Below are 17,521 nucleotides of genomic sequence, written 5' to 3' on the forward strand. Positions count from 1 at the left end.
AACTTAGAAGAGTTTTATCTTTTTTTCCTAGGGTTGACATAGCAAAATACCACCAAGTTGGTGGCTTTAAAGAACAGAAATTTATTTTCACAGTTCTAGACGCTAGGAGTCTGAACTCAGGGTGGCAGGCGGGCTTTGCTCTCTCTCTCTGTCAGCTCTAGGGCTCTAGGGGAAGATCCTTCTTTGTCTCCTGCAGTTTCCGGCTCATAGACAGATCCACACATGCTGTCTTTCCCGTGTGTGACTCTCTCCCTGTCTGCTCCCATTTCACAAGGCACTACTCAGAGAGGATTAGAAGTAGGACCCACACTACTCTGGCGTGACTTAAATGATAATATCTTTAAAGAAAGACCCTATTTCCCCAAACAAGGTCACATTCGCAGGTACAGGGGATAGAGCTTCAACATATCTCTTTGGGGGACATGATTTAATCCATAACAAGTTTCAAAAGTTCTGTAACTGCTTTAATAAAACTTCCCTTCCCAACTAGCTATATAAGTGAAATTACATTTTTTTGCAACTATTGAACTTTATGATGAAAAATTTTAGATGCCACCTTAAAATGCATATCATTTTTAAAATTTATTTTCAGAGGAATGGAAGCAAAATCATTTGATGATTACTGAGCTAGCTAATTCATTTTATTTCTTCTCTTCTCAAACCATCAACTTCTCCCAGAATCTCTCTCAGCTGATGACTTAATTTCTATTGCACTGAGGCAATTGAAAGAGAACCTTTACAAACCACTAGCACATCTACACACCCGCAAGCATCCGCACCCACACGCTCCACATTTCCTCCTGTTCCTGTAGATTAACTCCCCAGGCATTTAACTAAACCCAAGCCCTCTGTTATGCACTATGTCTCATTTATTCTATCCTATTCCGGGCTTGCTCCCACAATTCACCTCTCTCATACATCATCCACTTTTTTCCAATTATCCTGGATCATTCCCATTGGTATACAACCTGCTATTATTTCCTCTTATCATAAAAAAGCCTATCTTGATCTGCTTTCTCTGTCAGCAGCTACCTATTTCTTTTGCTTCCTTTACAGCAAAATTCCTTGAAAGAGTTGTGTATTCTCAATTCTATAATTTCTCTCTTGCCATTCTTCCTTGTTGTTGTTGTTGTTATTGTTAGGTGCCATCAATTCAGTTCCGACACACAGCGACCCTATGTACAACAGAATGAAACACTGCCTGGTCCTATGCCATCCCCACAATTGTCACTATGCTTGAGCCCATTGTTGGAGCCACTGTGTCAATCCATCTCGTTGAAGGTCTTCTGCTTTTTTGCTAACCCTCTTCTTTACTAAGCATGATGTCCTTCTCCAGGGACTCATCCCTCCTGATGACCTGCCCGAAGTATGTGAGACAAAGTCTTGCCATCGTTGCTTCCAAGGAGTATTCTGGCTGTACTTCTTCAAAGACAGATTTGTTCATTCTTCTGGCAGTCCATGGTATATTCAGTGTTCTTCGCCAACACTATAATTCAAAGGTGTCAATTCTTTTTTGGTCTTCCTGATTCACTGTTCATCTTTCACATGCGTATGAAGCAATTGAAAACACCATGGCTTGGGTCAGGCATATCTTAGTCCTTAAAGTAACATCTTTGCTTTTTAACACTTTAAAGGAGTCTTTTGCAGCAGATTTGGCCTTAAATCTACTTCAGTGAGCTCCCCTCCCCATCACCACTGCTCTTTATCAATGTAACCAATGACCTCTGCTTTGCTGTCTCCAGCGGTCAGTTCTCAGTCCTCATCTTAATGGAACTATCCACAGCCTGTGACACATTTAACACTCTCTCCTTGAAATAGTTTCTTCATTTGACTTCCAAGAAGTCACTGTCTCCTGGAATTCTTTTCTGATTGCTCCTTCTCGGTCTCCCTTGCTGTTCACTCCTCATCTCTCCAACCTCTAGGTGCTGGAGTATTTGAGAATTCAGTCCTTGGCCTTCTTCTCTTTTCTATCTATACTAATTTCTTCAGTCACCTCACCCAGTCTCATGGCTTTAAATACCGTCTTATCTGATTGTTCTATGATCTAGCTTCCACTTCTCTCCACCCTGCTATCTACCTCAGAAGGTTGCTGGGGTACGTACTGTATCAACAGGCCTTTGTGTCTTCTTGCTTCTGGTTGGTTGTAACCAATGGGCAGCACCAACAGGATATTAAGTGGGGAGAGAAGAGTGATGTTGTGGTATTTGTTCCCTTGGCTTCTCTGTGCGAGGACCCTTAACCAAAGATGACCGCTCCCCTTCACTTCCAATTTCCCGTAGGCCCTATCTCCCTTGTCCTTTTGGCCTAGGGACACTGCTTCTAGACCAGGGTTGTTTTGGCACAAAGACATAGTATTCTCTTCACATCCTGTCCCTAGGATGGTCCCAGAAGCCTTGAGCTGATTTGAGATTGCTTCCTGGCCCACCAGGGAGTACACAAGAGATTTTCTTGTGCGGAATGAACCAACTGAGACTCTTCTCCTTGATCCTGTTCTCTGCCTGTTTCCCATTCCCCTTCCTGCCGCAGGGCCGTGATTCCAGCCTATCTTCCGGATGTGCTCATGATATCTGTGTCTCTTGGTGCTATCTGTCTGCAGGGCATCCTCTGACCCACTGACTGTGCTGCTCTGTGTGTGCCATGTGTGAGCCTGGTCTCGGCCTGTCCTCTCTTCCTAGCCGGACTGATTCCTGGCTCATGGCTTGGTCCCGAACTTCCATGTTTTGTACCTGGGCCCCTGCCCAGAAGCTGACGCCACCCCTGGATACCACTGGTCCTGGCTTTTAGTCCTGACTCTGGTCTTCAAAACTTGAAGGCAAAGCACTGACGGCAGCCTCCATTCTGGAGGAGAAAGAATTTGTTTCCATGGTGTGGAGCGTACCTGCCCAGCCTAACAACATCTTTGAGCAGCCAGACTTGCTCCACTTGGGCATCCTATAGCAGAGATGTGCTGACACACACCACTACTGGCAGATGGCCCCTTGGGCCCTCCGTCTGTTCTAGTGCTCACTTCTTTATTCTCTGGTCAGTCTCCACAGAGTTCATTTCATTACTATTTCTCATCCTGTGCATTTGGCAGGTTAGAGATGATGTTTCTCAGCAATGTGCTCACCGACTCTCAGTAATATCCTTCACAGCTTGACCCAGCTCCTGAGGCCCTCCTAGACTTACATCTCCCCCAGTGGTCTCCCCTCTTAAACATACACACAGTCTTCGTTGGGGTGGGGCCCAGGGAGCATTTGGTTGATGAAGCCAGGTGCAGGATGAGTCAGAAAGCTTTTAAGGAAGGGAGAGGGGCCCGCACTGAATGTCACGTTTTTATGGGAAGGACTGGCTATCCCCATGCTGGGACCTGAGCTGCATGGTTTGCTGGGATATGAGCAACACAGGCTGGTAAGGCTGGAAAGAAAGCCAGGACTGGGGAGAAATAAGATACTAGGGGAAATGTTCCTGCCAAAAGCCTGGGAGAAAAGATTACACTTCAAAAACTGCTTAGGAGCCATTGTGCCTCCTGCTCTCTTCCTCTATCTCCAGCCCCACTTCTGACTGGAACCTTTGAAGAGCGTGGAACGTTTGAAGAGTCCACCTCCCTTCCCCCCCTCATAATTCATTCTGGCTACCTATTCATTCCAACACACCACTTTTTGATCTTATATTTGTAGCTCAGCTCCAGGTATTTGCCTCAGTGACCTTGGCTTCACCAGTGCCTCCCCTCCCAAAAATCCTCTCCCACGGAGGAAATTTCTGGCTCCCCCTCTGCTCCCTGCACCCTAGCTCCAGTGAAGTGTGAGCTCCCACAGGCAGGGGTCCTTTCTTAACACCCCTTTTCTACTCTCTAAATACCTAACCTGATTCTGGGCCCATATCAAATGATCAGTATATGTTTGTTAATTGACTGAGGGATAGATTGATTATAAGCACACTTTCTGTCACAACTTATGGTATTTATCAAGTACTCTGAGGACCCCTTGCTTTGGAATCTCATGGGGTGTTTTCTAAAATTCAGATTCATGGACCATACCACACACCTACTAGATCAGAATTTTTTTTTTCCACTAGATCAGAATTTCTGGGAATAGAACCCTGGAGTTTGCATTGTGGTGGATTAAAGTTGGTTGTAAATTCTTTGACATTTCTTCTATCAAGAGGTAAGTCTGTTTCTCCTCTCCTTGAAATTGGCCTGTAGCTGCTCTGAACAGTAGAGCGATGCTATGTTGGTGCCAACTCTAGCCTTGATCTCAGGGATCCCTGAAACACCAGGGATGATATGGGAAGACTACATGGAGAGGGAGAAGAACCCAGCTGAGCCAGATTCCCAGTCGGGCCCTCCAAGGTGCTAGACGTGTAAGTGAAGCTGTCTTAGACTCTCCAGACTAGACCAACCACTAGCTGAATACAAATGGGTGCCCCAGTTGATCACATGGAGCAAAAGAACCATTCGGCTGAGCCCTGCCAGAATTTTTGACCCACAAAATCATAAGATATAATAAAATGGTGGTTGTTTTGTGTCACTAAGTTTTAGGATTGTTGTTGTTGTTAGGTGCTGCCAAGTCGATTCTGACTTATAGCAACCCTATGTACAATAGAACAAAATACTGCCCAGTCCTGCACCATCCTCACAATTGTTGTTATGTTTGAGCCCATTGTTGCAGCCACTGTGTCAGTCCATCTCATTGAAGGTCTTCCTCTTTTTCTCAGACCTTCTACCAAGCATCTCGTCCTTCTCTAGGAACTGGTCCCTCCTAATAACATGTCCAAAGTAAGTGAGATAAAATCTCGCCGTCCTCACTTCTAAGGAGCATTCTGGCTGTACTTCTTTCAAGAAGTAGTTTGTTACATAGCACTAGACAACAAGAATATGCATATTTTTAAAATTCTCCAGGTGAGATCTCTGTACCCTAGAGTTTGAGGGTCATGGGTGTAAAGGCATTTGACATTTAATGATAAAATGTTATATTAAAGAATAGAAAATATAATTCGTTTCATAATTTGTTGTCTACATATCCTAGGGGAAGATATGGTAAAGCAGAATCTCATGATTTATGTCATTTTGTTCACTGGGTGGCAGAACAGTTGTGTTCATAGCACAAACAAGAGAGAGTCTCCAGCTCTCCTTAACTTTTCTAAACAACCCAATTGCCAGAGACAGTGTTAATAAACAGTGTCACCCCAATGGAATAAAATTCAGTTTTGGATGTAAAATGTAGTGAGCCCTGACAACATTTGGTTTGGACGTCTTTCCCATTCCTTAGTCTGTGCTTCCAGGCTGAAACTAAGATTTTTTTTTTTTTTTTTTCTGGTTTGTCTCTTGGGAGTATATTTTAAGACTAGAGTTTGTGGATTTCTTTCAGGTTTCATAATGAAACCTTTAGGCTTGTAAGTCACATGACTGACCACTGCTTTTGCTGTAGTTTTGAACAAAAACCATGTAACCCCACTGGGATTCGTGCTTTTTGTTTTGGTCTTTCAACAAAGCAGTTTAGACAAATCTGAGAAATTTGTACAGACTCAGCAGAGGTCTGTGTGAAACTTAGCATCTTCCTTGGATGGTTCAGCTCAGCTTCAGTGGGTTTGGATGGACCCAGTGCTTAAAAATGGAACTCTAAAAGCATAAAACCACATGAGCCAAAAATATTTTCCAAAATGAGTTTAACTAAGCTGAAGCTGCTGGGATCTGTGCCCTCTCTGTGCAAACAAGCAAATGTGCCCCTTCTGACTTGATTCCCAACCTGCCTTCTAGATGACTGGATCTGCTGGGTCGCATGCCAAGTCAGCTTGTCCCACTAGCACTGAACTCTGTCCTCTTCAGAGACTCATCAGAGGTTGCAGTGTGTTTTTAAAAACTCAATAATTCGAAACCTGGCAAGAAATCGATCTCATCATTTATTTTCATTTTGTTTGTCTGAAAAACAAAGTGTCCATATGGTGGTATCACTTGAAGATTGCTGACAGACACATATAATCGTCTTTTAAGTCAGTGGTTCCTGAACAGAGTTCTGGTCCATGGCAGGACTGCATCAACATCTCTTGAGGTTCTAGTTAAAAATACAGATTTCCAGACAGGCCTGCTGAATCAGCATTGCTGGGTGGAGCTCAGGAATCTTTATTTTTAATGAGCTTCTCAGATAATTGTACACATCCAAGTTTAGGAAGCACTTTGGTGTTTAGAAAATATGACATTTCTGCTTCTGGCCAAGATGGAGTCACAGGGATTGGATTTATCCTCCTTCCTGAGACAACTAAAATACTGGGAAATATAGATGAAGGAATGGTTTTCAGACATTGGACATCAGGTGGCACTGGACAGTGATCCCTGAGAGGGCAAATGAATGAGGTGAGCCTGACGAAGGCCCCAGCTTACTGCTTGGAGAGAGTTTCCCAGCCTCAGCACAGGAAGGGGGAAGCAGGTAGAGCTGAATGTCAGGGAGGCCAAGTGAGCTAGAGCTCCTGGGGCAGAGTGCCAGAGAGGAGAGAGCTACACAAAACATGGAAAATGACCAAATAAATTTATAGAAAGAGATTGATGAGAAGGTGATTTTATTCTACTCTGCAAAGGACTTTCATTCACCTCATAGAAAATCATCATACAATGGGAACCAGAAACCCATCCTTCCAGTGGGATAGTTGGCAGTACTGGGAAAGGACGAGAGAGCTGATCTTGTGCCATTCATTTAAACACACTCTCATTTGTGCTTTTAAAATAGAGATATTGACATATTACAATATGCAGAATATTTCTGTAAGAAACATAGGAAAGTGGTATGTTGGTTGCCTCTGAAGGGCAGGCCTGGCAAATTGGGGTAAGGGTAGGAGGGAGATTACTTTTATTCTATATTTTTTGTACTATTAAACTATATTATAATGTTGGTGTATTTCTTTTTCAATAAAAACACTAGTTAACAAAATAAAACATCAAAATCAACCATTCTACAAACAAAACGATCTCTTTAAATATTTAATCAAATATTATTTGATTTTCACAAACTCACCTATCACGCAACTCTTTAAGGAAATATATCCACCATAAAGCAATCGTTATAATACGCACCTATGCAAGAATTTATATGTCATGCACCATTTGCTTTATCTTTTTTACTCATCTGGCAAATAAGCTAACACTACGCAAAAAGCCACAACAAGTTACATCGTGACTGTGTTTCAACCTGTTTGATAGACAGGTTGTTGTCTTTGTTGCCTGTTCATTTCCAAAATATGAGTTTTAAATTATTTTCATTGTTTTTTGGGGTCTGGCACAGTCTCACACAATGCCCAGCATCAGTTACCCAGTTACATATACACTACTGCAGTTGTTTCTGAACTTGGCAAAACTATTTTATTTTAGTTTCTCAAGTGTCAGAAGAGAAAGATGTTTGTAAGGCCTTCTTTTTTCTCTGTGCATCAGTAGATGTAAGATAAAGAAAAGCTTCTTGGTCAAAATACACATTCATCTCTTGGGCCACAGCCAGCATGCCATTGGAAGAACCAAGATACTAGTGTTCAGACCTTGGGTGAGGGGAGCTCTCCTTAATGGGATCCTGCACTGCATGTAGAGCCCCTGGGTGGCACAAACAGTTAATGTGCTTGGCTGATAACCAAAGGTTGGCTGTTTGAGGCTACCTTGAGGCACCTTGGAAGAAAGACCTGTGGATCTACTTCCATGAAATCAGTCACTGAAAACCCTTGGAGCACAGTTCTACTTTCACAAACATGGGGCCACCAGGAGTTGGAGACGACTCCATGGCAACTGGTTTTTTATTTCATTGTGTTTTTTTTTGACACTGCGCTTGCTATTGTGCTTTTTTTCTTTTCTTAAGGATGGCACACACATGCTTGCGTTGTTAGACAGAAAAAAAAAAGATCTATATGAATGTCTGAAACACTGCTTGTTCGACAACAAAGATTTCGGAAGTTTAAAAAATTAAGAGGCCCAAAGAACAGATTTAACCAAGGAATCAAAGTAAAAAAAAAAAAAAAAAGATTCTGGAACTCTAAATAACTGAGATATTCTTTCCTTTCTTACAAGCTGCTATTAGCCCATTATGTTTTCTCTACACATGCGTTCCTACCACTAGGACCAGCAAGGCCAGTGTCTTCTCTTTTAAATTCTTTCTCAAAAACAGTGGGAATAATCTGCTACCTTTTGTGTTTAAGAAAGGTAGAAAAACAGATATATATTTGTGTTTGCTTGTGTCAGCATAAACAGTGGTTGGATACACAAACTAACCACGTGATTACCTGTCGGGAGGGGTGAGGCGCAGAGACAATAGCATCAATGGGAACAGACTTCACACCATATACATTTTTATATTGCTTTGCTTCTGGACCATGTGAATACATGGGCTATTTTAAAAATTAGAATTGAAAAATTTCTCAATGTTTACTCCTACTCACAAAACCTTTATATAAAATGCCTAAGGCTGGGTTGAATAGGCTGAAGCAGAATTGCATAAACTGACACCCAAACCCCATCTCCCTCCTCTAGTTCTCAATTTGGATGAAAACAAATCTCCAGAAATTGTCTAATTGATTTCCTCCTGGCTGCCACTTTCCATGACTGATGTTGGATTAGTCTGTAAGTTCTTTGAACATTTCGAAAAATAAGAGAGAAAATTCCATTTTGTGTCATTCTTCCTTTTGGAGACATTTTGGGCACCTCACTACAGAATCACCTGTGTACATGTTATGACAACAAAGGTGAACAAAACAAAGAGGACCCTGGGAAGAATAAGAGGTGTGTGTGTGTATGGGGGCTGGGAGAGATGGCAGAGAAAGACTGGAGGTATTTCCCAGTGTAAACATTAGAGGTTTAATTTTTGCAAAGCAGCTTTTCTGGTGAAATATTGCTGACTGTATTTGGAAGTTGATAATATAATTCAGTTCTCCTCTGGGCATTGTGGGTATTCTATGATTTTCTTGGTTGAAGTGCCTCCCTCTCCACCCCAGGATGGTAGAAAGACTGAATAATTTCATATTGGACACTTTCCCTTTTGGGGAATAATTTAAGCATTACCATATGTCTTCTTATTTTGTCCTTCTACTGTCTCTCACAAACCGCTGGGCTTTGAAAATGCAAAAACAAAACAAACACAAGGAAACATATTTGAGAAGTGTGTATGTGTTTAAAATCACTCTGGGGTGATCACCTCAGCCCTGAGCGGCCCAATCACTGGGCCATGGTAATTACCCAGGAAGGTGTTTGAAGATATGCTCCACTGAAGAGGAGTGATAACAACCTTCAGAAACTGTTTAATCCCCAGGAACTAAAATCAGCATGATGGCAGCTGCACAAGACGGGAAGAAATAATCATCGAAATTAGACCCAAGGAAACCCCTCCTCCCTTTCAAGCTGTTGGAAGAAGAGTGCAAGAAGTCTGTGCTTGCTATCAGCAACCAGCGTCAGAACAGTTCAGGCCCAGGTAGCAGACATTTTATCTGAGATGAATTCTGGATTATTCTTCTTCTATAATAGCTTGCTCCAAGGCACTCCTGGTGGGTAGATGTCTCTTTCACACATGTTGTGTGGCGTCATTGTCCCAGGTGCACAGTGGGCTGTCAGAATCCCAGGAGCAGAGGTCTATTTCCAAAGCAGCCAAATCAGTCTAGAAATAATAGTCTGGTTATTTGATTTTCACAACTCTTTACCTTTTCTGCACATTCGGGATTTATGTAGCTAACTTTATTCACATCAAACAGCTGTGGAGGTTAAAGCTATCTCAAATTTGGAGCCATATAATTTACTTGAGAAGTGCAGTGATTCTTTAAGTACACCTACTTCATAAGCACTTAGCAAACCAGATTATTAAGGAAGCTTCTTGTCTCAGAAAGTTGATTGAATTATACAAATTATCAGGACATTTATTTCAAAGATACTGAGAAAATCAGAGGGTTCTTGTCATGTGCCTGTAGCACTTTTAAAACACGACCCCAACATTCTTTAACATTCCTCCCATCAAGAGGAGGGGTCTTTGTACCCTCCCTTGAATGTAGGTGGGTGCAGTTGCTTTGACTGATAAAGTGTGGTGGAAGTTTCCCTGTGGGACTTCGGAGGCTAGGTCGGGAAAGGCCATCTGGCTTTTGCTTTGTTCACTTGGAACACTTGCTCCAGGGAAAAACCAAAACAAACAAAAAACCCATTGCTGTCGAGTCAATTCCGACTCATAGTGACCCTAAAGGACAGAGTAGAACTGCCCCATAGGATTTCCAAGGAGCACCTGGTGGATTCGAACTGCCGATATTTTGGTTAGCAGCCATAGCACCTGACCACTACACCACCAAGGTTTCCTAGGGAAAAACAGTGCCCCTTAAAAAGCCCAATGACCCTGAGAATGTCCTGTTGGAAAGGCCTCTGGTCATAAAGATGTGGTGAAATCCATGTGAAATGTGCACTATGGATGAGCAAGTAAATACAATTAAGCCCGTGCATACCTTGCTTACTGTAAGCTGGTGCTTACTGGTTAATCTGCCCCTGCTTCAGGTGCCCACAGTCTTGTCTGATATCTGACTGCAACCTCAGGAGAAGCCCCAAGTGACAACAGAGCATCCAAGCCCTCCTGAATTCATGACCCACAAAATCATAAAATAATCATTATCATCATAAATTGGTTGTTGGTTTACACCACTCAGTTTTGGGGTAGTCTGTTTTTCAGAGCCAATGGGAAATAGCTTTCTCTCCTTCGACCCATTTCCTGATCAATTCCCTAATCCATCCAGCTGCCTACACTAACTTCTGGGTGGTTACACTGTTGTTGCTTTTATCCATTTTTCCATGGGTTTAACTTTCCATACTCTACATGTATACACACAAACACACACCCACCTGTACCTGCACAGCCACCCACATAGACACAAAATCCATCAGTTGGCTCAGTTTTACTCCCTTGATCACTTAGTTCAACCTCGGCTGAGAAAACTTGAGTCTGGAAGGATGAAGTATCTTGCCCAAGTTCACATGGCTGAGTAGTGACCCAGCTGGAAGTAAACCCAGGTCTTCTGACTCCCAGTTCAGCATTTTTTCCACTAATTACTTTAGTTTCCCATTGACCTCATAAAATAAAATGGGTCAATCCTTTTTAGTCCAGAGGCCATAAACTCTGAACAAGCCAAGCAGGCTCTTGGGCACAGCACCTCACTCAGTCCTCTGCAGGTGGCCAGAGACACCTGTAAGCAAGCCTACCTGCAGACAGACTGCCTGGTGTGTGAGAGGGGCTGTGAGAAAGGAAAGGCAAAAAGAAAATGCTAGAAGGGCCTAGCCTACGCCCCCTTTCTTCCTCCTAGCCCTTCATTCTGAAGGCCACACACTAATTATGGTCAGAATGCAGGCGGGGGTGAGGAGGGACGCCCAAATGTGCTGGAAAAATGCCAAACTCCTCCCTCAAGCTTCTATGTTAGGTAATTTTGGTAAAAACAAAAGCATTTTAAAATCATATATTGCGTATATCTGAATCAGGCTTATGAGTGATTGGGACAAAAGACTGGGAAACTCTTTTAGACAAGACTGGGGCCATTGAAACGTGGGGAGTGTGTATCTGTGTGTTTAATCTGTCACTCAAAGCCCTAGGCAGGCTGTCATTAATACAGTCTCCGCCGCCCACTGCCCCAGAGTTGCCCCAATTTTTCTAAGCCCTACAGCATTGTCATTTCATGTGTCTGGCGACGGAATTAGAGCCAACGAATAAGAAGGCCACCACCCTTCTCGGTATTGATATATTTTCATTCCCTTCAGCTATCTTGCCAACGAGCAGCTCTCCCTCCTCCACCCCACCCCCACTACCATATTCCTACACCAAAGAGTAAAGCATGATTAAAAGTCTTTTACATGAGGTGTGGTTTAGTTCAATATGTACTGTTGGTTCTGCAAATATGCTGGTGGGAGGTTGACTATGCATGTTCTGTGCCATATGCCACTCTGTTGGCTAGCATGCAGTGAGGAGCCTGGAAAGCAAGGGAGGGAAAATGGGTAGACTTTCTGCTTTTGAAGCACAACCTTTAATAAAAAAAAAAAAAAAAAAAAAAGCCTAGAGTTTTAGAGAAAAAAATTTCACATAATTACAGTTTTGTTAATCCCTTATGGATTCCTTGCACTATGCATAATTTACCTCTCAAAAAAGAAATGGCAGATTAAATTGACCTCCTCAGATTCTTAAAATCATGTCTAAATAATTATGCCTCACTTTGTGTGTTTGATATATTCTGGGAAAGTTATGTATAGATTGAAGTCTTACAAATTTGGTCATCTTCAAAATATTCTCAACGTGCCTTTAAATTGATACCATTTCGTAAAGCAAATAATAATTTTGTAATGCAAATAGTTGCTCCCTAACTTATTTGTTTTGTTAAGTTTGAGCTTTTGTATTCATCTATGTATATATATATATATTTTTTAAAGCAAGTTCCATCTATAAGAAATAGCAGACAGTAAGATTTAATTTATAGGTAACACTTTAAAATATAAACTAAAATATTTTTGGTTTAAAAAATTTAATTTAGGAACTTTTCTTTTTAGAACTTTTTTTCTAAAATTAGAACTTGGGCCTATTCCGAAGTTAGACTGTGTACCACTGGAGATTAAGTGTTTGGGGTAGCCTTTTCTTAGGGAGGTCTAATACCAAGCCCAAAAACCAAATCAAATGCCGTCGAGTCGATTCCGACTCACAGCGACCCTATAGAACAGAGTAGAACTGCCCCACAGAGTTTCCAAGGAGCGCCTGGTGGGTTCGAACTGCGAACCTTTTAGTTAGCAGGCATAGCACTTAACCACTACGCCTCCAGGGAGGTCTATTAACATACAGCAAAAATGCTGAATTTATCCTAAGGCCGTAATAGAAAAATTGTGCAAATACATATGTACTAAAAAAAAAGTTTATCATAACATTGTTTATAACAACAAAAAACTGAAAGCAAGCTAAGGCATCATCAATAGAGAAGTGATTTAAATAAAAATAGGTTGTTTTACTTTCATGCAAAGAAATACTATGCTGCTGTTAAAAAGGGTAAAGTAACAGTGAAAGCCACCACCTGTCCGTTTGTCACACTGTGGTGGCTTGCATGTTGTTATGATGCTGTAAGATATGCCCCCAATATTCAACTACCAGTAGGGTCACTCACGGTGGACAGGTATCAGCAGAGCTTCTAGACTAAGGCAGACTAGGAAGAAAGGCCTGGCAATCTGCTTCTGAAAATTAGCCAACAAAACTCTACGGATCACAGAATATCATCCAAGATTTTGACTCGCTTACTTAGGAGGTGTCATCAGGAGGGACTGACTGTTGGAAAAGAATATCATGTTTGGTAAAGTGGAGAACCAGCAAAGAAAGACGAGAGAAACCCCCAGCGAAATGGATTGATACAATGGCTGCACCAGTGGACTCAAACACACCAAAGATTATGAAATGATGCGGTAGAGGGCAATGCTTTATTCAATTGTATATAAGGTTGTTATGAGTCAGAGCTGACTGGAAGGCAACTAACAACAACAATAGCTAAAGAATCAAAATGAGGTACCATTTTTCACCTAACATATTGGCAACAGTTTAAAAGTTTGATAATCCCTTATTGGTGAATGTGGGGTAATTAGGAAATCAGAAGTAGCAAGTATGAGTATCATAAAACACTTCTTCCCTGTGTGGTTTTCTCTGGGAGCTGTTGTAGGTTTGGATGTCATTGAGTTTAAAAAAAAAAAAAAACACTCTACAAATATCCAGGAGTCTGGGAAAATATAGTCGATGTGATAGGAATTTGAATTATTCACTTCAAAAAACCCTTAAAGCCATTTTTATGTATTTAAAACATTCAAAGAGATAGTTTAAAGAATTATATTTTTAATGAGCAAGTAGTCAAGTTTAATTTTTGTAAGTTTTTTTTCTTTTACTGTGGAAAAATCATTTATTGTTTTTTATGGGGAAAATATGGTTCCAGCTCTTTCAGAACAAGCTTTGAATAGGATAGTTTTATGTATTTTAAAGTCGAGTAGTGGTTTTGCTATATTAATAATATCTCCATATTACCTACTTCTTGAGTCTTTATTATTATTTTGGTATATTCCTCTCTAAATTCATTTGATTAAAGTAAGTTAAGAATGACTTGGCATTCAGTTTATGGAAATGAGCTATTGTTTAAGATGTAATCCTGAAGACTTTCACTTGGTTACCAACTTTTAAGTTTTTTAGCTTATAGTACAGAAAAATGGGAGTAGGTAAAACTCACTAATAACATCACCATCATAATTTAACAATTTGGGAGGAGGTCTATTTCATTCCAGGAGTTTTTCTTAGAACTCTTATTCTTTTAAATATGAAATACTTCAAACATACAGAAAAAAACAGTAAATAACATAGTAGGACTCATTTCCTTCAGAACAAAGGAACCCTGAAAACAACTAAAATTACTAAATGAAATAGTGGAATTAAAAATTATTTTTATATGCATCGGAACTCCCTTTCTGCCTCGGCTGCCGCCATGGCACCTGTGAAAAAACTTGTGGTGAAAGGGGGCAAAAAAAAAGAAGCAGGTTTTGAAGTTCACCCTTGACTGCACCCACCCTGTAGAAGATGGAATCACTGATGCTGCCAATTTTGAGCAGTTTCTTCAAGAAAGAACCAAAGTTAATGGGAAAGCTGGTAATCTTGGTGGAGGGGTTGTAACCATTGAACGAAGCAAGAGCAAGATTACTGTAACCTCCGAGGTGCCTTTTTCCAAAAGGTATTTGAAGTATTTCACCAAAAATATTTGAAGAAGAATAATCCACGTGATTGGTTGCGCGTGGTCGCTGACAGCAAAGAAAGTTACGAATTACGTTACTTCCAAATTAACCAGGTTGAAGAAGAGGAAGAAGATGAGGATTAAAACTCACTTACCTGGAACATTTTGTATTAGTCCTTGAATAAAACTTGGGAACGAAAAAGGTGGCTATCCTTGTATCTCTGCAGTGTGGATTGCACAGAAAACCAGAAATCATAGGGACAGGGCTTCACTTGGGCTCCACTCACTCATTTGTAATATGATTTTTTTCCTCCTTGAAAATTTCAGTTCTCGGTGTAGTGATACCGGAATAGAAATATGCAGCGACTTAAGGGAATGGATGATGATTTGACATTGACTGGGCAAGTAGGGTGTGGAGAGGTGAGTTTCAGTTAGTCACTATTTTATTTTAAAACATGACAGTCAATTTTATCTGGCGCACCTTCTCAAAGAGAAAGAGTCAGGAATACAAACACGGGGACTCCTAATTCATTTAAAGCAAAGCAAGTGACTTCTTTCTGAGGTTCTCCTCTTGTGGGGAAATGTCTGTGACAATAAAGACACAGCTTTCTGGGGCAAAAAAAAAAAAATTATTTTTATATGCATCACTTAGCTGGTCAGAGATAAGAAATATTCAGAGGCAAATAAAATGAAAGCAGGAATCCTGAAAGGAAAGGTAAGGCTCCTCCAAATTTAGCTTTCTCCAAGAAGGCATCTGAAGAACCCTGCTGACCTTGATCTTAGGCTTTGATGGTGGTATGGGGTAAAGGGCACAGGAGACCAAGCCCAGTGCCTGACCAAAGTGGAGTCTAATAGGAGATCTCCACATACAGCTAGGACCCCAAAGAGCAACACCTTCAGTGTAAGGGTGAAATAGATATAACCTCACCCCACAGACGGTAACAGCAATGAAATTTACTTATCTTGACTTGTGCTGGGTAGAGGGGGAAAAAAATCTCCCCTGAAAATTCATAACCACAGGCAAACTGTCACGGAGGTTTATGGTCCAAAATTTACACTACTTGCGAGGACCAAAAAACCTCAAACTGAAAAATTTATTTTAAAGTGGTTTGAAGTTGTTAGTTACCTCCAAAACATTAGCAGAAACAAAAGCAATCTTCTCTGGAGAAACCCACCTTCAATTCAGCCCTAAGCACATTTCCACAGATTAAGCACCAAAAAACATGACCTGGCAGTCAAAAATCATAAAACGCACAAGGAATCAAGACATCGTGAGGGATATCCAAGAAACAGCAAATAGAAGACTCAGACCAGAATAACATTAGATATCATAATTGTCCATCATGCATAAAATAAGTATGCTTAACTGGCAAAAAGTAATAATAGAGGGAATTACAAATATATAAGTAAAAAGAGAATGACATGGACCATAGTTCACAAAAATCATGATCTGCATCCTAGTGAAATGAGTAGTGTCTGAGGTCTTAAAAACTTGCAAGCAGTCACCTAAAACACAACTATGAATCTCAGCTCGCGAGGAGCAAAACAGGAACCAAACACGGTAACCAAAAGCACAGAGAAGAAACAAGTCTACAAGACCTACAACCTTATCTACCCTAAGATCAAATGAGCTAGATGGTGCCCAGCTATCACCACTGACCATTCTGATCCAGGTCACAATAGCTGATCCCATGAATAGGATGGGAGAAAAATACAGACCTGATCTCAAATTCTCATCTTAAAACAAACAAAATAGAACAGTAGAGAACAGAGGGCCCCCTGAGACTATTGCCCTGAGACATTCTTTAAACCCAGATCCGAGCCTATCCCCTGAGATCAATTTTTAGCAAAATAGAAGAATGGCACTCAAAATCAATGATATTACCCGTAAGACTGGTGCTCTACTTTAAAAAAATCAGTATGAGACCAAAAGGTCAGTAATTTCTCAAAAGCAAAGATGAGAAGATAGGGGGGCAGTGAATCTGCAGTACTGGAAAGGGAAAGCACAACACATTTAAAGAGAATGTTGACACACTGTGATAAATGTAACTAACATCACTGAAAAATTTGTGTGGAAATTGCCAAATTGGAACCTGACTTGTTGTGTAAACTTTTACCAAAAACTCAATAAAATATTATTAATAAAAAATAAAAAGAGACTGAAATTAGTGACCTTGCAAATTTGCAAAAAAATAGAATTTGTAAAAATAAAAATACAATTGAAATGAAAAAACTTCACTGGATTGGTTAAACAGAGGGTTCTGCACAGCCAAAAAGAAAATAAATGTGGATTCAACACAATCCTATTAAAACTCCAACAGCCTTCTTTGAAGAAATGGAAAAGTCAATTCTCAAATTTATATGGAATGGCAAAGGGTCCCAAATAGCCAGAACAATCTTGAAAAAGAAGGACAAAGTAGGAGGTCTCACACTTCCTGAATTCAAAATGTACCATAAAGCTACAAATAATCAAAATAGTCTGGTACTGGTATAATGATAGGCATATAGACCAATGAAATAGAGTTGAGGGTCCAGAAGTAAACCCATATATCTATAGTCAATTGATTTTTGACAAAGGCTCTAAATCAATTCAATGGAGAAAGAACAATCTCTTATATAAATGGTTTTGGGACAACTGGATTTCCAAATGCAAGAGAATTAAGCTGGATTCATACCTCACACCATATACAAAAAAGAAAAATGAACTGGAAGAAATTATTCATAATGTAGAACCGAAAAGACTAAGAGATGGAAAATCTGAATGGGAAATCAAGATACTTAGAGAATAGCTACAATATTACAGAGATGTAATAGGAGTTTCAGAGAA

At 40.6% G+C, this 17,521-nt stretch overlaps 1 pseudogene; it reads left to right on the top strand.

Annotated features, from left to right (window-relative positions):
• Positions 1-14,436: 14,436 nt before the first annotated feature.
• On the top strand, positions 14,437-15,646 carry LOC100672889 (large ribosomal subunit protein eL22-like; annotated as a pseudogene).
• Positions 15,647-17,521: the final 1,875 nt, after the last annotated feature.

This window comes from Loxodonta africana, chromosome 2 (assembly GCF_030014295.1).
Source record: "Loxodonta africana isolate mLoxAfr1 chromosome 2, mLoxAfr1.hap2, whole genome shotgun sequence".
In the NCBI taxonomy this organism is placed as follows: Eukaryota; Metazoa; Chordata; class Mammalia; order Proboscidea; family Elephantidae; genus Loxodonta; species Loxodonta africana.